This window comes from Desmodus rotundus, chromosome 8 (assembly GCF_022682495.2).
Source record: "Desmodus rotundus isolate HL8 chromosome 8, HLdesRot8A.1, whole genome shotgun sequence".
In the NCBI taxonomy this organism is placed as follows: Eukaryota; Metazoa; Chordata; class Mammalia; order Chiroptera; family Phyllostomidae; genus Desmodus; species Desmodus rotundus.
In genome coordinates, this window is record NC_071394.1 from 79372696 (window position 1) to 79396135 (window position 23440).

Here is a 23440-nt window from a genome sequence, read left to right on the forward strand (position 1 = left end):
GATTACCTTCCTGTTCATGGTTAGGATTAAAACTGTTGTGGTTGAGTCAATTTCTTTATCACCCCTTGAAGTACATTATCTACACGACAGTTTTGAACAATTTGAACAATGAAAGATTGTTTCATTTGTTTGCTTAGTTTGCTTTTGTTTTTCTTTTAGGTGTGGTTGTTAATAACTGTGAGTTTGCTGTCAAACAACTAGAACAGGAACGGAACCACAGAAATGGAGATCACATGGAGGGTTATCAACAGGGGAGTGGGAGGGGGAAAGGTACAGAGAATAAGTAGCATAAATGATAGGTGGAAAATAGACAGCGGAAGGGTAAGAATAGTGTAGGAAATGTAGAAGCCAAAGAAATTATAAGTATGACCCATGGACATAAACTATAGGAGGGAATGTGGGAGGGAGGGGGTGGGCAGGATGGAGTGGAGTGGGGGGGGTGGGGAATGGGACAACTGTAATAGCATAATCAATAAATATATTTTAAAAAAGAAAATAAATAAATAAATAAAAAATAAAATTGCAGACGTCACCTGCTAGAACCTTCAAAAAAAAAAAGATTGTTTCAAATGATATATGCAGAATTGATAGCCATTCCATTTTTTACACATGTAAATTTTCATAACACACCAAAACACATGATTTTCTCCCTTTCTCAGGAATCCATCCACCTTGGATTTGAATTACACACTCCCATGGAGAGCCCTGTTGTTATTAAAGCATGTGAGAGTCAAATCAGCCTTTAAGACTTTCATTAGGTTTCCAGATATCCTCATTGCTGCTTAGGATATTCTAATGCTCTATGGTTCTGGATGCTTTGAAAAACTAGTGAATTTCAGTTGAAAAAAGAAAACAGTTGATTTAGTGAATGTTGAAAAATGTCAACTTCTTCATTTTTGTGTTCACACTTCGCTTCCATGTTCACATTTGGTACTTGAAAAGCATGGTCGTAATAATTGGGAAATGACTAGTTCTTATACCCCAGACTAGAGAAGTCTTCCTGATTAGCTAGTCTCTTAAAATCCTCCCTGCTCCGTTTTCTCCCAGCTCTCTGCAGTGCTGTCTGGATGTGACTCCAGTCAGTGTGTCAATGCCTTTCTTAATGTACTAATGGGGAATCTATATTCCTCTGAGTTCCCATTTTGAGTTCAACTTCCTTAAAGATAGTAACTGTTCCCTAGCCCAGTTTTACCCACTTATTTAATGTCTCTTCATTCAAGGAATCAATAAATATCTGAGTGCCTGCTGTGTACCGGGTACTGTTTGAATCTGGCATTATCATGATGGATAAACGTGGCCCTTGCTATGTTGTGCTTTTTTTATCCTAGAAGGAAAGGCCAACTTGGAACAGATGATCAATCGTTTAGTCCCAACTGTAGTACACAAATATATACTGTATTGTGTTTAATATAGTGACATTCACTCATAGACCATATGATTAAACATTATTGATGATAATTAGAAAGGAACTTCCAGGCTTCACTTAATTCAGCTTAGGCTGCACTACAGCGTTGGCCATGTGTTTTTAAAACAGTTTCTTGTGTTTGTTATTTATGTCAAACTCTATTATGTGGAAAGCTTTAAAATCAGAGTTTAAATACTGTAAACAAACAAACAGAAAAACTGGGTTATCTTAATATTCCTCAACTGTGTGTGTCAAGGGGAGGTGAGTTCTTCTAGGTCCTTCTTGTTGTCACAGAACTAATGTGACAGTGTGTGGTGTGATCATGTATATACATTCATGTGCATGTGCTCTAAGCTCCATTTTTTCCCCTCAGGTTGCTTTAAGCAAATGCTTTCTCAATGATTTTTTTTAAAAATATTTTACTCCCTCTCATATCACTGACTATGATAATGCTAAGTTTTGATCTAATGATTCAGCAATGATAGATAAAAATAGGTTCAAATCCAAGAAAGTCTCATAAATATGACCCTAGTAAAGAAAAGTGATGATGAACAAGATACATGGTAACAGCCACAAACAGAAGAGACTTCTCCAATTTTATTTTTCACAAGCCAAATTTCAGTCCTCCACAGTAATAATCTTTCTCATCATAGGAAATAATGAACATATAAGGCATCAGAAGTACCAGAGAATAAGTAATTTCTAGTATACTTTTCCTCAATTGATACTAAAAATTTTATAAGTTCATTTCGCTCTGTCTTTAATACCGGGATGGCAAGAACGTCTCATGAGGGCTTTGGCAATTGTAGAAGCCTGAGCCCCAAAGCAGAACATTTCTATCTCATTCAAATGCAGAGACATCGTTCAAGTGTAAAAATAGCAAAGTGCCAGTGTGCAGATTAATATTCCCTGATGGAAAGACGTGTGGTCTGTCTGCCTGCATACACTCACACATTTTCCGACACACACATTCGTTCCAGGTGGAGTCCTGCCCCCACTTCTGGCCACGGCTCCAGGTTGAAAAGTGTTTCCAGATGCGTTCAGGTGCTGACACATCTTAAAGGATGAGAGTGGGCTCTTAGGATCCTCAGCCAGTTGAGAGTTTCCTGGTCTGCATCCCAGACTGGCATTTAATGCCTGTGGCCATGCGATCTCACTGCCCATGCATGTCCTTCTATAAATGCCCTGTTATCTCAGTAATGGGGGTTATGGAAATGCCACCTTGGCACAGTTGAGGCATTTGCCAAGCCAGATGAGTTTGGCAACAGAAATTGGTGCTGTTTGTATAAAAGACTGTTGGTCCTTTCTTATTATGAATTCACAGTACCAATTCCTGCCAGGTGTGCAGACTGCTCCTGCAGGAATGTTGGGCAGTTGAGGGGTGGTTAACACTTACAAGCTGCTAGATACCTGAGGGGGAAGAACCTGTGTAGAGCGAAGCCAGTGGAGGTGGGTTCCTCTGGGTCCAAAGGCTGACATGGAGAAATGACAGCCGACTTGAGGAAATTTAGGATCTACTTTGTCTATGTAAGTTTCTCCAAAGAAGCTAGAAATTCCTGCTTTTTATGTAAAATCTCCTGATTTTGATAAGTTGCTAACTAATAGAGAGTTTTTGGCATACCATGTGAGCCAAACACAGCACATCTGTTGGTCAGAGTCCCTTTTGTACCAGGGGCAGGGTACTCCAAATGAGGTCCCCACACCAGCGGCCTATTCCTCACCTGGGAGCTGGTTAGAAATGCCGAATCTCAGCTCCACCCCAGACCTACTGAGTCAGAATCTGTGTGTTCATAAGATCCCAGGTGATCTGGGTGCACATTAGAACTGGAGAATTACTGTACTGGGCATTCAATGGTAATCACTCATTCAAGGCAAGAAGCATTTGAATCATTGACTAGAAATTAAGTATTTTAAATGGAATTCCATTTTTAAAAGTCCAAATACCACCTCACCCTTGAAGTATTAGTTTAGGTATACCTTCTCTGGTGAGACTTCCTTCCTACAACCAGGTTAGGTGTGTTCTTTCTATGTGACACCATCCATTATGTTCTTATACTTTCCTAGTGACATGAACCCTGTGAAGACAAGGACCATGTCTTACGCACTTTATGTTTCAGCATTTGTCACAGTGCTTGGCACGTAGAGGGTGTTCAATGAATGAATGAATTCAGTGAAATCTGTTGATCTTAATTATTAAACATTCCTTGTTAACTTATTTACTGTTTGACTATTTACTTGTTGACTTATTTACTACTAGACTTTTCAGAAGGAAAAAACTCAGCAGCTATACAATCTTTTTATACTTGCAGTCTTCTTGTCCACTGTTGTGGGATAACTCTCTCACTGTATATCTTGTTCACTCTTCCATTCCTAGGACCTGTCCCATGACCTGGTATATAGTAGATGCTCAACAAGGATGTCTTCAGTGGATGAACTGACTCAGTAATGGTTCCTGCATTAAGTTAATGCTTCTGTCATCATTATCCCTTAATTACCCATCCAAATTATAAACTTGTGGCTTAATTACATACTTAAAATTATTTGTATATACATATGTGTTTTTTTTAACATATTGTTCACCAGTACTATTCTGAATTTTAGTATGGATTTAGGGCCCTTTAAGATGTAGTTTCTTCTATTATGGAAATAATAGATCAGTGCCTTCATATTTATCTTGGTCAAACAGAAGGGTAAGGAGAACCTCCTGTCCTCAGTCTCAGTAGGTTGCCCTGAAATCTGAAGTGAATCTTAACTTTCCCAATTTGATTTCATTCTTTATCCACACATTCTCTAGACCAGCATATTGTTAAAAAGAAGGAAAATGGGACAAAGCAGATACAAAAATAATGTGTCCTATATTAGTGTTCACTTTTTCTATATTCTATATAAAAGTCATTTATCATTGGGACAAAAACCTTTTGATCCAAATAAAAATATTTTGAGTTGGATTTTTAAAAAATAACAATTGGACTTTAAAATTTTTATGGCAAGTGCATTACTTTGCTATTAATTCTATCATCTGATAGAAATTGACTTCCCATGGTTCTTACCTACTTGCAATATAGATCAACACTCTTATCTTCTCTTTTTATCTTTATTTTTTATTTGATTTTTATTTTCTTTTTTAAAATATATTTTATTATGTTATTACAGTTGTCCCACTTTCCCCCTTTATTCCCCTCCCACCTGTGTTCCCCATCATGTCCATGGGTCATACATATAAGTTCTTTGGCTTCTACATTTCCCATACTATTCTTAACCTCAGCTGGTCTATTTTGTACCTACCATTTATGCTACTTATTCCCTGTACCTTTTCTCTCATTCCCCCTCCCACTCCCCACTGATAACCCTCCATGTGATCTCCATTTCTGTGATTCTGTTCCTCCTGTTCTAGTTGTTTGTTCAGCTTGTTTTTGTTTTTAGGTTCAGTTGATAGTTGTGAGTTTGTTGCCATTTTACTGTTCATAGTTTTGATCATCATCTTTATCTTAGATAAATCCCTTTACATTTCATATAATAAGGACTGGGTAATGATGAACTCCTTTAATGTCACTTTATCTGGGAAGCACTTTATCTGCCCTTCCATTCTAAATGATAGCTTTGCTGAATAGAGTAATCTTGCATGTAGGTCCTTATTTTCCATGACTTGGGATACTCCTTTCCAGCCTCTTCTTGCCTGCAAGGTTTCTTTTGAGAAATCAGCAGATAGTCTTATGGGAACTCCTTTGGAAGCAACTATCTCCTTTTCTCTCGCTGCTTTTAAGACTCTCTCCTTATCTTTAACCTTGGATAGTGTAATTATGATGTGCTTTGGTTTGTGCTTCCTTGGGTCCAACTTCTTTGGGACTCTCTGAGCTTCCTGGACTTCCTGGAAGCCTATTTCCTTTGCCAGATTGGGGAAGTTCTCTTTCATTATGTTTTCAAGTAAGTTTTCCATTTTTTACTCTTCTTTTTCTCCTTCTGGAACCCCTGTGATTCAGATGTTATAATGTTTAAAATTGTTCCGAAGGTTCCTAAGTCTCTCCTCATTTTTTTGAATTTTTATTTCTTCCTACTCTTCTGGTTGAATGTTTATTTATTCCTTCTGCTCCATACCATTGATTTGAGTCCCAGTTTCCTTCCCTTCACCGTTGGTTTCCTTTATTTCATGTTCCATAGCCTTCACTTTTTCCTCTTATTTTGAATTTCCTCTTATTTTCCATTTCTGTGAGCATCCTGATTACCAGTGTTTTGAACTGTGCATCTGATAGGTTGGCTACCTCTTCATTGCTTAGTTGTGTTTTTTCTGGAGCTTTGATCTGTTCTTTCATTTGGGCCTTTTTTTTTTTTTTTTTTTGTCTTGGCATGCCTCTTATGTAATAAGGGGAAGAGCCTTAGGTGTTCACCAGGGCGGGGTAAACCAGGTCTCTGTGTAGAGATGCTATATGTGGAGGAGGGGTCCAAGAGGGAACAATGCCACTCATTCAGCTCTCCACCGTCTTTCAGTCACTTCTGCCACTACCCACAGTCAAATTGGGCCCTTCTGGTTCTGATTCCCAGGTGGGTCAGTTTGTGTACATTCTGGGACGCTGTGGGTCTCTCCAATGAACTCTCCTGTGAGGCTGGGAGTTTCTCCCGCCACCTCAACCCCCACAGGTTTTTTTCAGTCAGAGGTTTTGAGGCTTTATTTCCCCACGCTGGGACCCTGGGTTGCACAGTCTGTCTCACTCCCCAGTTGTTCCTTTTAGTTTATCTACATGCAAACATGGGACCACCTGGTCTGTCACCTGCTGCTTTGCCTGTCCTTGTCCTTTAGCCCCTGCCTTTCCATGAGTCTTCTCTGCCTGGCTGCCTATCTCCGCCCCTCCTACCAGTCTGGATGAATGTTTCTTAACTTCTTGGTTGTCAGACTTCCATACATTTTGATTTTCTGGCAGTACTGGTTGTTTTTTGTTCTTAAATTTGTTGTTGTACTTCTTTTGGTTGTGCGAGGAGGCACAGTGTATCTACCTATGACTCCATCTTGTCCAGAAGTCAACACTGTATCTTCTAAGAGAATTATTAAATTCAGCTACACTCATCCTAGACTGAGATAACCTCTCATTTTTGTATTTGTGCATTTGATATTTTTTTATTTTTTTATTTTTATTTTTTGTTATTCAATTACAGTTGTGTGCCTTTTCTCCCCATCCCTCCACCCCACCCCAGCTGAACCCCCCTCCCTCCTCCACCTCCACCCTCCCCCTTGATTTGGTCCATGTGTCCTTTATAGTAGTTCCTGTAATCCCCTCTCCTCACTGTCCCCTCCCCACTCCCCCCTTCCCATTGTTAGATTGTTCTTAACTTCAGTGTCTCTGGTTACATTTTGTTTCCTTTTTTCTTCTATTTATTATGTTCCAGTTAAAGGTGAGATCATATGGTATTTGTCCCTCACCACCTGGCTTATTTCACTTAACATAATGCTCTCCAGTTCCATCCATGCTGTTGCAAAGGGTATAAGCTCCTTCTTTCTCTCTGCTGCATAGAATTCCATTGTGTAAATATACCATAGTTTTTGGATCCACTCGTTTGCTGATGGGCACTTAGGTTGCTTCCAGTACTTGGCTATTATACATTGTGCTGCTATGAACATTGGGGTGCACAGGTTCTTTTGGATTGGTGTTTCAGGGTTCTTAGGGTATAATCACAAAAATAAACTCAAGATGGATAAAAGACTTAAATATAAGTCATAACACCATAAAAGTCCTTGAGGAAAATATTGGCAGGAAAATCTCAGACATTCCATGCAGCAGCATCCTCACAGACATCTCCCCTAAAGCAAGGGACATAAAGGAAAGAATAAACAAATGGGACCTCATCAAAATAAAAAGCTTCTGCATGGCTAAAGATATATATTTTTTTATCTTTTATATCTGTGTGTAAAGGTTTTATTTCCCCGAACTGGAGCCCTTGGTTGCGCAGTCTGTTTTCTCCCCCGCTGTTCCTCCCGGTTTATCTATGCGCGAATGTGGGGCCTCAGGGTCTGATAGTGGTCGCACTGCCTGCCCTGTTCATTCCACAATCCGCACGTCTCTGGGTCCCGCAACATTGCCTGGAGTCCTCTGCCCCAGCTACATATCTCTGCCCCTCCTACCAGTCTGGATGAATGTTTCTTCTTTATCTCCTTGGTTGTCAGACTTCCGTGCAGTTGGATTTTCTGTCAATTTTGGTTGGTTTTTATTTTTAAATTGTTGTTGTCCTTCTTTTGGTTGTACGAGGAGGCTCAGTGTGTCTACCTACGCCTCCATCTTGGTTTTTCTGTTCAAAATTCATTCTAAAGGTTACATTGTACTGTCAGAATTTTTTAATGGAATTTGGTGCATGGGTCGCTGGGATACTTTTGATTTATTGGTTTCGGATCCAAAATGTATTCCCGTGGTATTTCCTTAGGGCACAGTAGGACTTTGTGTTCTTGATCATTAACACAATTGTTCACATTAAGCAATGCTCTTCATAACTACTGAATAAAATAAATACTTCAGTAGAAGAAAAATAAAAAGTTGAGAGTCAGTGTTACGTAGTTTAGGAGCAGGTACTATCGAGCCAATTTGACTGGGTTCAAGTTTTGTCTCCATCACATTCTAACTGTGTGACCTTGGGCTAGTTATCGGGTCTCTATGTGTTTAATTTCCTCACCTATGAGATTAATAACTGTATTGCCCCCACAGGTTTATTGTACGAATTGAATGATTTGATTTATGTAAAGCACTTTGAAGAATGTGTGACATGTGTAAACACAGTATCAGTTAGCTTATGCGGCCTAACAAAGCATTCCAAAATTTAGTAGCTTAGAACAACATTTATTTGTTACGTTTTATGATTCAGGTTGGCTTCGCAAGTGTCCCAGTCTGAGGGTCTGAAACACTTTGGCTGGGGCTGGATAGTCCAGCGTGTCTTTACTTGCACGTTTAGTGTGATGGCAGCTAGGATTGTAGCAGCTGGGCTTGTTCACATGGTTGTGGTCACAGGGTTCTTAACAGCAGCAAGAGAGCAAAGCCCGAATGCACAATTGCTTTTTAAGCCTTTGCTTCTGTCCTGTGTGCTAATATTTCATTGGCCAAAGCAAGTGCAGGCCAAGTCCAGAGTCAGCAGAGTGGCAGCTTACTCAAGAGCCTAGGTACAAGTGGGAAATTATTCAGACCACTTTTGCAGACAGTCTACTTCAAGCACTATATAAACATTAGCTGCTGCTATTACTACTACTACTACCATTAATATTAACTCTCCAAACACAAAGCTACTGAAAATAAAGACATGCTCAAGTAAAACTCTTCAGCATGTTTTTAGTCATTAGCATTTGCCATTTCCAAATATTGTGGTAGCCTCAAAAATTAACACTTGCAACAAGAGTGTTTTTAAGAGGAACTTATTTTGCTGGGCTGAAATTATTATTTTTGTTACAAACTGTAACTGTCCCTACTGGTCTCCCTGGGAGCATTTTGCAGGTTATAAAATACAGTGATTACTATGGTAATCATATTGCAAGTATAAAATGGCTTTGACCTACTTGTTAAAATGCAAAGTGTATTAAAATAAAGACTGTGAACTTAAAGTTAAATGAACTCGGAATAAAAACAGAATAGCAAGTCCAAAGTGCTAGAGAGATCTTCAAAGGAAAGGAGGGCATTTGATAAAGAAGAGACATTTTGGTCTCTCCATTTTCCTCAAGGTGTGGTGACCTCTGGGAAATGACACCTGTCTCAGGAAGCAGTTCTGTTTTCTGCCTGACTTGCAGGAAGAAAAAATTTTTTAAAATAATTAGAGCTACTATTTGCAGATCCACCTCCTTTGTACCAGGTATGTGCTAGGTCCTTCAATACACTGCTTTAGTTTCTCATCATGACACCTCCCCAAAGTAGGAATTACTATTATTCTCTTGTGGTAAATGAGGACAATGAGCTCAGAGGGAATAAATGACTTGCCCAAGCACAGGAATTTCCATCCCCAGAATCTTGGATTATGAGGAAGGATGAATCAGGATAACTGAGACCTAGAAGAAATTGGTTATAATTACACGAATCGATTTGTACTTTGTACATGGACATATTCATTTATTCAACAAATATTGACCATGTGCCAGATAGCATGCTGATTGCTGTGTTAATCAACAGACAGCTTAGCTGGGACAGGCCTTCTGAGGTTGAGGAAGGCTTCCTAGATGTCCAAAATTCAACCTGGAGGATGAGTAGGCGTTACTCAGGGGAAAGGACTGAACTGTAGTTCAGGTAGCAGTAATAAGAGCAGGGAACCAGAGGACATGCAAACAGGTCCGTTTAGCTAGAGTTGGGAGGCAGTTTTGATGCAGAAAGTTGGCATTGTAAGTAAAGGTCAGATCCTAAATGTCTTTGTGAGTCAGGTTCCTTTATCCAAGGGCACTAGGGAGCCATAGAAAACTTTTGAGCAGGGAATGAATGACATGATCAGATGGACTGTTAGCAAGATCATTTCAGCCACAGTATATACAATGGGATTGGGCTGGACTGGGAGGAGAGGCACAGTTTCTCTCAGTAAGACTAATGCAACAGCCTAGGAAAAAGAGAACAGTGCCTGGATCAGGTCATGGTGGCAAATATAGAGAAATGAACAGTGTTGGGAGACATTTAGAAGCTGTTTGGTTGTAGAGGGAGTGGAAGAATTTAAGCATGGCACCTAGATGGTTCTGTTGAAGAAGAGAACTTGGAAAAGAATGATCTATGGTGGACATGGGGAGTTTGTGTCTGTGTGACTTTCAGGTGGAGATACCCAGAAGGTAGTTATATGTTAGGGCACATGCATCTGAACCTTAGGGGAGATCTCTGGGCTGGAAAGGAGACCTGAGCTCATCAGCACTCTCTCAGCTAGCACCTCTGCACCCTGCCCCCCTTCTTTCCCCTCATTAGACTTTATTTTGCCCCTTACTACTTACTGTCTTATTTGCTTATTGTCTTTCTCCACCACAATCAAATATAAGCTCCACAAGGGCAAACAACATGTCTGTTTTGTTCACTGCCACTTCCTCAGCACCCAGAACAGTGCCTGATACTGAGCAAATCAGACTGCTGACAGAGGGTGGTGGATGCCCCAGGACAAAGAGGGCAGGGTTATCATGCTGACCTGGGTGGATGAAGAAGACAGCCTAGGAAAGAATCTGGGAGGACCTCACTACAAGGAAGGGCAGAGAAAGAAGAGTCTCCATAGAAAACTAAGAAGATGCCTCCTCTCTTTGCTCTGAGGCTTGAATAGCAAAACATTTAGAAATTTCAACTACCCCAAAAGAGTGGCTCTCGATGACCTGATGATCTCTGGAAACAGCAAGAGGATAGAGCTGAGTAGATGTGCTTCAATTTGTGTGTCTTTTATTTTCTCCTCCTTCCTTTCTGGCATTAAAATAAAAATTCACCCAAATGCAAGCATAGTGAAGAGGGAGGGATAACTATCAGTGCATTTAATTCAACAGAAGGCTAATTGATTTTATTTTGCAGGCCAATTGGGACCATTTGGTAGAGGCTTTCGTTCCCTCAGAATTTTCTTGAGAAAGAATCTAAATCAGTTCCAGGCCCAGCTGCAAAAGGTTCTGTGATTATTCAATGCTATTTGCTGTGGAAACTAGACCATTATGGTGACAGAGCGGGAAGACCTTCACCACCCTCATCTAGAGAATTAGTACTATGAGTAATAATTTTCCAAAAATACTTATATTCCATCTCTGATAGTGCCCATTTACCAAATATGAATCTTGCCTTCCTAAGACCCTGAAGCTTGGCTTGGTAACTTGTGGTCCTCTGGTTTCATTGGCACAACTCACCAGAGAGCTAACTGAAGCCAGAGTGCAGGTTGACTTTTTACAGCCTGGTGATTGCTGTGCCATCCAGGAAGGCTGTGACTCTGTTGCTTATAAGTTCAGGCTCTCAGTTTTTTCCATAACAGTTTGTTCCCTGGCATAGACAACTCTGAGATATAATCAACCCCATGCATTGCAATTACCAGAGTCATATTAATTCACCTGCTGCTGATAATGGCAAAAGTGAGAGGAAACTACACATAGGCTGGAGGGTAAATTTAGGTCCCAGAAGCTCTAGTTGTAGATTCATCCTGGGAAGAAATCTGATGGGGAAAGTTTTATTCTACAAGTAGATTTTTTTTAAGTGTTCCATTATTTTGAATTTTTAACTCCATAGTGAAGAACAATCCAGTCAGTAGGGATAAGTGATGTCTTTGGATGTAACTTATTTTATTGGGTTTCTCTACAAGTCCATTATGTTTTTTCCATACCATGGCCGTAGTAGTGCTTAGTTGTCTTAATTCAAAACAATTTTGTCAGATTGTATTGTGATAGCTGTCATATCAGCGTGCATTTAAAAAAACTTATCAAAATTAGTGAATTTTTGTGCCACCATTTTAATATTGAAGATGGAATAAAACAAGCAACATTTTCAGTGTGCTAGGCTTTTTTATTTTAAGAAAGGTAAAAACATGACTGGAACACAAAAAAAATGTGTGCATGGAGAAGATGCTGTGACTGATTGAACGTGCCAAAAGTGGTTTGTGAAGTTTCTCGGTACTATTGACATTTTTGCCAAATAATTCTTTGCTATGGGGCTGTCTTATGCATTAGAAGATGTTTAGCAGCACCCCTGGCCTCTACACACTAGTAGCCAATAGCGGAAAATAGCGGACATACTCAAAATATCCAAATCTATGAAGTTATTGGTGAAAATAAAAAATTCTGTCTTTTATTTTATGGAAAAAAAAAACATAATGGACTTTTTGGCCAATCCAATAGTTAGCAGTTTCTATGTGCTCCTTTATGTGTTCTCATTATTTTCCCAGAGAAAAGTGGATTCTTGATATTTTCTTGTTGCCCCTCCACAGGAGGGTAGAATATTCAATGGACAATGCTAACGGAAAGCACCCTTTTGCCATCCTCCCAAAATGCGTCACCTAACTAGGAGACTAAACTACAAGCCCAGTAGCTGGAAACCTCAAGCTTATGTCAAGATAGGAGGAGAAGCAAGAGAGTCTAAAATGCAAGGAGCACAGAGATTTTTGGCTGGTAGTTCATAGTAACTGATTAGTCACTTGACCCTGAGAGTTAAGTGACCCAGGAGACGTCAACACAACTTGAGAGTCATCATCATCCATGAGAGTGATCTCATGTAAGTAATTATTGAAATATAAATGGTTCTTTGAGTGCTAGCAAATTGTTCCAGGTCAGTTCACTCATAATGTGAATATTGGCAGTAGTATACAATACCTCTTCTCTACTTAGGTGAGGGTTAGGGTGGCAGTCTGTGGCCATTAATCAGTAATGGTTTACTGTGTCTACAATAGGCTTAACACTGTTATTGGTACTGTGAGAAATTCAACAGATCCTTGAAGAGATGACCATTGTCTTCTCAGTACTGACTTTTTTGGTGGTGGGCAGAGGAGCAGAAAAGAGAGCATATAGTCATTCAGGAAGTATTCAATGGTAGACAGGATAGTACTTTATCAACATGAGATGTAACAAAAGAAAAAGAGAGGGCAGCAGGATCAACATGGGAGAGTGTGGTGATTTGGGGGAAACTTGAAATGGCCTGGCCTGGTCTCTGTGCACACTGGTGAGAAGGGAGAGCTTTCATGGAGGACAATTTAGCTGGACCTCGGAGGATTGTGGGATCAAGTTTGTATTAGTTTTCTATAGCTGCTTAACAAATCACCACATCTGTGGGTTTGAAGCTCAGGCATGGTATGGCTGGTTTCTCTGCTCAGGTTCTTAGAAAGCTGAAGTCAACATGCTGGCCATCTGCATTCCCAGCTGCTCCCCTTTCTGGCTCATTCAGATTGTTGGCAGAATCCAGTTCCTTGTGGTAGTAGGACTGAGGTTTCTGCATTCCTGCTGGTTATCAATTTAGGACCACACTCAGCTTATAAGGCAACTTTTACGTACTTGCCACATGGCTCCTCTGCCTTCAAAGCCAGTGACTGAGTCTCCAGATGCCCCTCACTCATTGAATGTGTGTCTCCAGGAAGCTCCCAGTCTCTTCTAGGGGATAACGGGATTAGGTCAAGCAGACTGAGGATAATCTCCTTATTTTAAGGTCAACCTCAGTTATAGCTGCAAAATCCCTTCACAGCAGCACATGTATTAGTGTTTGAAAAGTTGGAAGAATATATGTATAACTCCAGGCTGAGAATCTTGGAGATCATAGCAGAGTTCTGCCCACCTCATAGTTATATAGATGGCAACCGAATTAATTATCCAACTAATGTTTTCTAATGTGGACTGAACCTGCAGGCTACAATTGGCAGGAGGCTCTTTTATTATTTTTTTTTCCAGTGTGGAAAAGTATTTTATTTTACTTTTTTGTTGTTGTTCAACTACAGTTGTCTCCATTTTCTCCCCATGACTCTCCCCTGCCCTACCCACCCCCCATCTTCCCCTTTCAGTCCTCTCCACCCACTCCCCAACCCCCGTTGTCTTTGTCCAGGGCTCTTTTAAAGGAAATAAGCATCAGAGTGTCTGGGTGGTTATTTAGAATTTGAGAGGCCAGACTGACTGGCTGATTTCATGATACAGACCCAAGCCACCTTACTATGCTTCTTTCAGCCACTGGTCCTGTTCTTCTTTTACACATACCTTCAAGCTTTCCCGTTAGTCTAGGTTTTCAAAGGGATGATTCTGCTGCTCAGGGGCATTTGGCACTATCTGAAGATACTTTTGGTTGTCATAACCAGGGAGCTGCTACTGGCATCCAGTGGGTAGAAGTTGGGGATGCTGCTAATACCCTACATGCACAGGACAGCCCCCACAGCAAAGAATTGTCCAGACCCCAGTGTCTGTGGTGCCAAGGTTGATTAGCTCTATGAAGTATCTGCCCTTCCTGTCCCTCCTGGGTCTCTTTCAAGGCTTCATAATTTTACTCATAGTATAGCATCTATCTGACTGTACTTCTCCCCTTACCACCTCCAAGATTCCTGCTCCTTCTTAAAAACTTGCTAACATCACATTCTTGTGCTGCTTCAATTCACTCCACTTCTGAACAATTTTTTGTCCTAGGCTACATCTCTCAGTGCTTTGTTTTACGCATGTATATATAATATTGATCTCTCTTTCTCCCACCAGACTGTGAGTCTCTCTTGTGACTTTTTAATAAATGTGTCCCCAGAGCTTATTACCATAATGCTTGTATATAAGTATAAGGTGGACAGGTGGATGGATAAACAAACAAGCACATGAAAAGTTCCTAAAATTAAATTATTTTTAGTTTTTTGTTTACTCTCAGCCTTTCTTCTAAATTTCTCTCTTGACTTGGGTCCAGCAGTTGCTGTACATATTGGCCAGAGTGACCAGTAGGTGTGAGAAAGTAGGTCTTAGGAATCTGGAAGCTGAACTGCCTGAGCTTGAATCCCATCCCTGCCACTTACACACTAGAGGCAAGTTACTTAATTTATCTATGCCTCGGTTTCCTCCTCCGAAAAACGGGGATCATCATAGTCCCTACTTCATTGCAAGGATTCATAGAGTTCATATAAAGGCAGAGTGGGAGAAAATTATATGACACTTGCTTGCTTTCCAAATTCCTGACTAATGAACTTCCAAGAAAACCAGAGGATGCAGATCAGCGTGTCTGAAGGTGGCATACCTCTCCAAAGTAATATGCTTGAACATATAGGACCAAAATTTTTTTCACAACCACCAAGAAAAGAGGTGTCAGCACTTAGACCCAGAGAATTAAAATGCTGATACTTACCTCTCATATCCATACAAATTCCCTTGTCTAGAAATGCTCTTAAGAGCTTGAGAGTCATCACTTTCCCCTGTGAACTAACTGGAAAGTTTGCTTTTACAATCTGGCAGTAGCCAATCTGAGATAATATAAATATTTCCATTCCTTTTTTTTCCTCCCTCAAATGTAACTAAAAAATTATGTTCAATTTTTAGGTACCATTCATTATTTTTTTAAAACCACTTGATGATATAATAGACTAATAATGAATATATTAGTTTGGTTTTAAGAAAACTTTAAAATACAAGTTCTGGGCCCTGTCCCAAACATAATGAATTTGAATTTTTATGCTTCAGGCACAGGAGTCTGCAGAATTGACAAAATCCCAAGCAGTTCTTATGTAGACATAGTCTGACAATGGAAAGCAATAGACTAGATGCTACATAGTATCAGCAAGCAGATTAAGGATCCCAAATTTCCACACAAATAGAGATAATTGGCTGAATGTAAAAAATAAAGAAATGGGCAGAGCTGCACTTGGAGCCAGAAACCCAAGTACCCAGGTGTAGAATAAAGTGGCTGTAGTCTAGTGAGAGCTTGTGGAGAGGGAAAAAACCCCCTAAAGTTGAACAGGTTTTGGTCAGTGTGAATCAAATTTATACAACATTGGAATCACAATGACAGAAACAAGAAGGGCATAGACCCACTCTACCTTGCCATGGTTAAATCATACCTAAACATTTTTCATTGTTAAGAACATTTTCAAACATACTCAAAAGTAGGGGGGGAAGTACAATAATCCCTGTATAATGGATTTATTATCAAAATTTTGCTATATGCTCTTCATCTTTTTTCCTTTAGTTTCAATTCACTCTCTCATTCCCACCTTCCTCTCTCTCTTCTTTCCTTTTTTTCTTCCTAAGTATTTTAAAGCTAATCTCAGACATCATGTCACTTTAGCCTTACATTCCTAAACATGTTTCTCTGAGAAGTGTGGAGGTTTTCTTACATGACTGTATCTCATCTACAGCACTGACAATAATTCCTTGTTCTAATTTAATTAGGGTGTCACGTTTTGAGTGGCTGGTATGTCAAGGGTTTGAAACCATGTCCCCTGGGGAACAGTTAACAACACTAGGTTAATGGAAGACAAGACTCAGGTTTTTGAAGGCTGTTGGGTATAAGAGTTGGCTGGACTGGTTCTCTGTGATCCATATTGGTGGTATGTTGGCTGCATCTCACAGGAAGAAGAATTCGCTCCAGGAGCCAACTGTCTGGTGATGACCTGAGAAGCCTCAGGAATGTCCTCTCCTGGAAGGGCGGAGTGTGAAACACAGCAGAAAGGTTTATTTCACTCATTTCATGAATATTTATCCAGAGATCACTATGTTAGGTGCTGCAGATGGCTGTGATGAAGTCAGATTCCATTCCCTCCCTCATGGAGTTTCCGATCCATAGCACTGTTTTCCACAATGTAAGATGGTTTGGGTGGTACAGAGTCCATTCGCTAACCAACATGGAGTTACACATAGTTTTTGGTGGGAAAATGGAGACAACTATATTAGAACAATTTAAAAATGATAAAAAAATAAAAATAAATAAAATGCACTGGATTTCAAAGAATTAGCAGGAAAAAAAGAAGGTAAAATATTTCACTAATAATCTCTTTATGTTGATTACATGTTAGCATGTTAATATTTTTAATATATTTGGCTAAATAAAATATATTATTAGAATTAAATAAATAAATAAATACAAGTATCTTTTCAGTCCTCTAGACTTTGTAAGTAAAACAAGATCTCATTGCAGGGAACTAAAGAACTTCTCCACAACTTGATCTTCTCCTTTTTTATTGGAGAAAGAGCAATGGTCATGGTCATGGCCATTAGCAGACCACAGTTCCTAGGTAAGGATTTTTTGAGGAATTTATTTTAAACATCTTTACAAAAGCAAGTAAGCTAACAAGAAAATATTCAATACAGGAATAAAAATCAAAGTGGCACTACTAAAGATGGCTTTAACTTTTAGGTTTTTTTTTTTTATCAGTTGTTGCTTTTTGTACTTGCTTAGAGTGAAATCACTCTTAGGTTTACAGTTTCATGAACAAGTGTCTACTGCCGTGTAAGTACTCCCCCAATCTTTCTCATGCTACTCAATCCCACCTCCCATCTCAGTCCGTGCCTATGACTTATGTGCCTTCTGTTCCTATAATTGTGTCTTTTCTGGAATGTCACATAATGGAATTAAATAAGTACTATATGTAGCTTTTCAGCCTGGCTTCTTACATTTAGCATAATATTGTATATTTGAGATTCTTCCACCTTGTTGCTTATATTCATTTTTAATTGCTGAGTACTATTCCATTGTGTGAGTATACCATAATTTGTTTATTCATGATTAATAACACAAGGCATATCCATATGACAAATCATGGACATGGTATTTAGCAAACGCCTATTTGTTAGAAATCCTGAAGGTGGTCTGCAAATGAATGTGTCTTGGAGGAAAAAAGTAATCTGACCAATTTATGCATCAAAGAATTGTCTGTGGTGGGTCATCTCTTAATTTTTTTTTACCCAAATCTTTAACAAAGTATTTGATTGAAATATAAATAGGCTTCCTGTCATCTTAAGTCAGAACATACCTTTTGGGGCCTCGAGGTAAACCTGGTATTCTCCAGAACATCCTATTCATAATCTCTGAGTCATTCATTCATTTCCTCCCTCCATCCTTCCTCCCTCCTTCTCATCTTCCTTGTCTTTTTCCTCATCCTCATTCTCATATTCTCTTCCCTCTTTCTCTCTCCCCCATCCCTTCTCCCTAATATTTCATTGGAATTTATGTAACTGAATCAATTAGGCTATTTTTCAAAGAGTTGGTTTTCCATAAAATTCACTTTGCAGTTGGCATGATAGAAGATCTGGTATATTAGTCAAATGGTACAATTTGTTCTTTGTGTCTGAATCAGACTGGGGTTGGGCTTCCTGCTTATCTCTTGTCCATTTATACTGTTTCATCCTTTGCAGCAAATGAACCCATACTCTTTGTTATTGGGCTGGGTGATGGTTGTGAGTGTTCATAGACTGGGTTTGGAAACACTTAACAGGGACAGACCCTATTTCCTTAGTTACTCTTACAGAGTCCCCAGGATATAGTGTCTGTATGAAAATAAATAAGGGCTTTTCTTTTCCTTTCTTTGGCTATTGATATCTGTACCATTTAATAGAATAAAGTGATAAAAATCTTTGTCCTTTCTTAAATAACACGTTAATTGTTGTTCTATGTATTTATTCATTTTGTATTTCTGAAATATATTCACTTTATAGACATTTCGGTAACCCAATACATTTTAAATCCTCAAGCATTCTCAAATGATGTATGTTTAATATAATCTTCTGTGTGCCTGGGGGTGGGGGGATGTACTTTGTAGCTAAAGAGGAGATCAGAATCTGTAGCTTTCTTCATTTAGCCAGTTTGCTGCAGAATACAAAGGCTGCTAAAGTATTTGAGTGCATATCTTAAAAGCTCATCAGAAATATTCCAAACTATGGATTTTTCTTCTCTCTCAGCAACATTCCAGATATGGAGGTTCTCCTCAGTTGCCCCTGCTAGAGTTGCTGAATTTAAAATGACACAGGAAGAAAGAAAGATCTGTTCTGTTTGCTCATCTGTGGAACGAAGGGGTTGGACTAGATGGGAGATGTCAGATTCATAGCACTAGTGCTGTCATTCCTCCTCTATCCATGTTACAAACATCACTAATCCATGACAGCCTGCTTTCTGCCACGATGTAGCCTCAGACTTGTCCAGTCAGCACTCTGGGAAGCCACTACTAATCAGCCTGTTCACCCAAGAGATGAAATCTATTTGCCATTCTCAAACGCCACGGTGTTTAATCTCTACTGCACACTTAAGATGGCTTACAAAGGTTAGATCACCATTGCACAGTGAGAGGAAGAATGTTGGAGGGCATGAGCAGTTTCAAGTGAAGAGGATTTCAGATCACTACAGTTTGTGATGCTTGAAGGCAGGCAGTGTGTTTTATTCATGTTTCTTCGTGTTTACCCAGCCTATAAGGCAAACCCTTTTTCATGGTAGACATTAGACAAGTGTTTGTGAAATGATACATGAAGGAATGAGTGGAAAGCATGTTCTTGGCCAATTCTTTCCTAAGACTGCACAGTTCAGAGTTTCTTCCAACAGGCAGGCCTAACCCTTGCCACTATTGAATTTCATCTACTTTGGTCCAGGCCATCCCTGCAGATGGGCTCGATTGCGTTGTGTTCTTGTGTGCTGAGCTTGGCAGAGCCCAGCAACTTGGAGTTGTTGGTTGGACTTTATGAATTTCGTCCCCATCCATCATCTCATTCATTCACAAACCTATTGAGCAATACCAAGAGGGCCCATCTTTCCATCTTTTCTTTCCTCTGCTAGACTGAATTCTTTTAACTTGATTTGCAGTTGGGAATCTGAAGGTTCAATGATATAGATAGGAATTTTCTCACAGTTTTGGGATTTAACACTAGAGATAATCACGTATTTGATACTTAACATATGCAGTGTTCATTAGTTATGGGGCGGGGGGCACTATATTTTAAGTTCCTTTAGGAAAAAGACCAAATCTAATTACTCTTTATATTTTGACAACATGATAATGTACTTTTTTCAGGGTAGATACATTCCATATTCATCAAGGTAGTTTTATGAAAACAGGCTGACATCTCTATCTTCTTCAGTTTTTAGAAGAAAATTGCCTTTTAAAACAGAAGGCATTTTTTCCCAAGGCACTGCATTTCATCTAATAATAATACTAGTTATCCATTGTGAAAATCAATTTATAGGCCAAGCCTCTGCTTAATGATATATATCACTAAACCTCAACCCAACCCCCAGACTGGTGATATGAATTTCATTTTACAGATGAGATGAATGAAATTTAGAGAAGTTACTTAACTTGGCCAAAGTCAAAAGACAGTAAGTGGCAGTGCTGGGCTTTAAAGCCAGGCCTAGCTCTAATGTTTCTTCCCTGGAGATACCAGCTCTCTCAGTGCTGATGTTACCTCCTCTGGGAAGCCTTCCCTGTGGTTCTACCTCTCCTGCAAGGCTGGTTGAGATGTGCTTCCTCTGTGTTTTCATGGCAGTTTATATTCCCTTATTATGATATTCTCCATTCTGTGATAGACTGTTTATCTGCTGCCTTCACTCCCAGGGTAAGATTCTCAAGGACAGGGGCTTCAGTTTTTTTGTTCTTCTCTCTCCTTTATTTTTTCCTGCCACTTTTGTTTGATGGCTGAATGAATACATCTTTCCCAGGAGATCTCTGCTACTTTGCCTTGGTACATGGACACCCTATATAATATATAGCTAGGCCTTTCAAGAACCTAGTATAGTTCATAATTCATTACACAGGGTGGGACAAAAGTAGGTTTACAGTTGTTTGTATGGAAAATCATGCAATAATTAATAAATAATAATACAAGAATAAACTCTGTGTTTCACATACTCACAACTGTAACCTGCTTTTGCCTCTCCTGTATTTGGGGATGAAAGATTTTGGGAAACATTGTCCAGCTCTAAATGTGGAATGGAGAGTTACCTGGCTTTACTAAGTGCCGTCTGCTTACTTCTGTCATTGCATTATTGTTTCATTTTTCCTCACTTCAGTTTTCTTATTAACTGTATGTTTATGAATAATTAATATATGCAGATGTCCTTATGTTTACTTATACTACTTGAGATGCCTTGTGCTTCTTAAATCTGAGGATTTATGAGTCTTATAAAATCTAGAAATTTCTCAGCTATTATGCCTCTCCTCAATTTCTCTCTTCTCTCCCACTGGGACGCCTATTACACATATGTTGGGCCATTACATCCCAGCCTCCATCTCTATTAACCTTTCTTTCAAGTTTTTCAACTCTTTATCCCTTTGAGCTTCATTTTGTGTAATGTCCTGAGATTCATATTTCTCTCTTCAGCAGTAACTAACCTTCTGTTTAACTTATCTATCGAATTTTTAATTTTAATGAATCTATGGGGAGAGATAGACATCATGTCTTGTTCTTTTTTAGGGTTTCAATTCTAGCTTTAACATTTTAAATCATTTTAATTTCATGGTCTTTTTCAGAAAGTTGCTTTATGAGCTTTAACTCTTATCCTCTGATCCTCATCCTTGTTGACTTGTGACTTGTCAGTTTCCTGGATGTTATTACTATATTGGGAGCTCATTTTCTGCAGGTCCAACTGTGGCCTGGGTTATGGAACTGCTCTCCAGAGCAATTTTCATTTACTTTTATGAGGCATTCTTGGCATCTCATTAACAAGACCAGACCAATTTTTATATTAATTTTTCAGGTAGAGCTTCCTGATTCTGACTTGTTATTAGTACTCCAGTCTCAAGAAAGCCATAGGTCTAAGGCAGGGGTGTCAAACTCATTTTCACCAGGGGCCACATCAGCCTCGCAGTTGCCTTCAAAGAGCCAAAGTAATTTTAGGACTGTATAAATGTAACTACTCCTGAACTGTTAAGGAGTTGAAATTACATTTGACCCTTTGAAGGAAACCACGAGGCTGATGTGGCCCCTGATGAAAATGAGTTTGACACCCCTGGTCTAAGGTCTCCAATTCTCAGCTTATATTTTTTCTCCTATTTAGAACACAGGTAGCAACAGAAAAGCTATGTTTGGCTGGTTGGCAACTTTTCTAATCTCTGTGCCCTCAGTGAGTGCTCCTGGTTTTCTGAAGAGGTCTCATAACTTTCTGCTTCTCCTTGTCCCAACACCTTGTCTTCTCTCCTACAAGGGCATTAAAACCCTAGACTCTAGGAAAACAAGACAAACTTATCCCCTGCTGCCAACCACCTTCCCCCTACTTCATAGCCACAGTGAGTTTGCATGCTTACCATTATTGTTTTGACTTCCTTCTTTAGTTCTACTACCTGGGAATTTTCCTTCCTTTATTGTGAGTCAGCTAAGCACTTAAAATATTTTTTTTAGATTTTATTTATTATATCTAGGTGCTTGAAAGGTTGGAATTTTCTGGCTGTCATCAATTGCCTTCTTGCCAGAACTAAGAGTTTATCATGGTAAAATATTCAAATAATACCCACAGATATATGATAAAATTAAATTAGTCTCCTTCCCATGTTAGACCTGCCTAGTTTTCAAACCACCTTGCTAGATATAATAACTTTTACCATTTTTAAGGCATAGTTCTAGAAGCATTTATGCACATACAGCATACATTGTATACACAATACATGAAGACGTATTTATGTAACTGGGGATACATTTTACGTTCTGCACTGCACTTAGCAGTGTATTTTGGAGTTCATTGTTTATTAGTGCACTTAACTCTGCTTCTTTCTTTTCTTATGACTGTGTAATACTCCATGAAATGAATATACCATAAATTATTAACCATTTCCCCTACTTTTATTGGATCATTGTTTTCCATTATTTTTATATTATGCATTATCCTACCACAAACATTCCTGTAAATATGTCTTTGCTTGTGCATCATTAAACATAATTTTCTTTATTTGTCTGTCTATTCTCTCTCTTCTCCCCAACCCTGTGATGGTTAATTTTATGTGTCAGCTTCACTAGTCTAAAGGATGCCCAAAGAGCTGGTAAACATTATTTTGGGATGTGTCTGTGAAGATGTCTCCAGAAGAGATTACATTTGAATCAGTAGATTTCCTAAAGAAGACCACCCTCATCAACATGGGTGGGCATTATCCAATCCATGAAGGGCCTGAATAGACAAAAAGGCAAAGAGGTGGAAGGTTCAGTATGCTCTCTCTGCTTACACAGAGACATCCATATTCTCCTGCTCTGGACATTGGCACTCCTGGTTTTCAGGCTTTTGGATTGAGCCCAGGATTTATACCATTGGCCTCTGATTCTTTGGGCTTTGCACTTGTCCTGAATTATATCACCAGCTTTCTTGGCTCTCCAGTTTGCAGACTACAGACCATGGAACTTCTCAGCCTTCAAAACCCAATAACCATGCAAGTCAATTCCTGTACTAAATCCCCTGATATATGTGTTCTATTGGTTCTGTTTCTCTGGAGAATCCTGACTAAAACACTCCCTCACCCCCACTATGAGTTCCTTGATGTTGAGGACTTTGTCCTTCGTTGGTGATTTCAGCATCTTGCATGGGTTCTGGCACTAAATTGGCACTTAATTCGTATCTGTTTCACGAATGATTGTGCACTCATCAAGAAGCTAAACCAGCAGTCAAACCAGTACGAGCCTCCAGCAAATACAGTTTGATTTCAGTAATAATAATAGCTATTGATTGAGCACCTTCTCTAGTCCAGAGATGA

General features: G+C 39.3%; 1 protein-coding gene across 3 annotated transcripts in view; it reads left to right on the top strand.

The window, feature by feature from the left end:
• PRICKLE2 (prickle planar cell polarity protein 2) overlaps positions 1–23440 on the top strand; it is a 376986-nt gene that overhangs the window by 169248 nt on the left and 184298 nt on the right. The window lies entirely within an intron of this gene.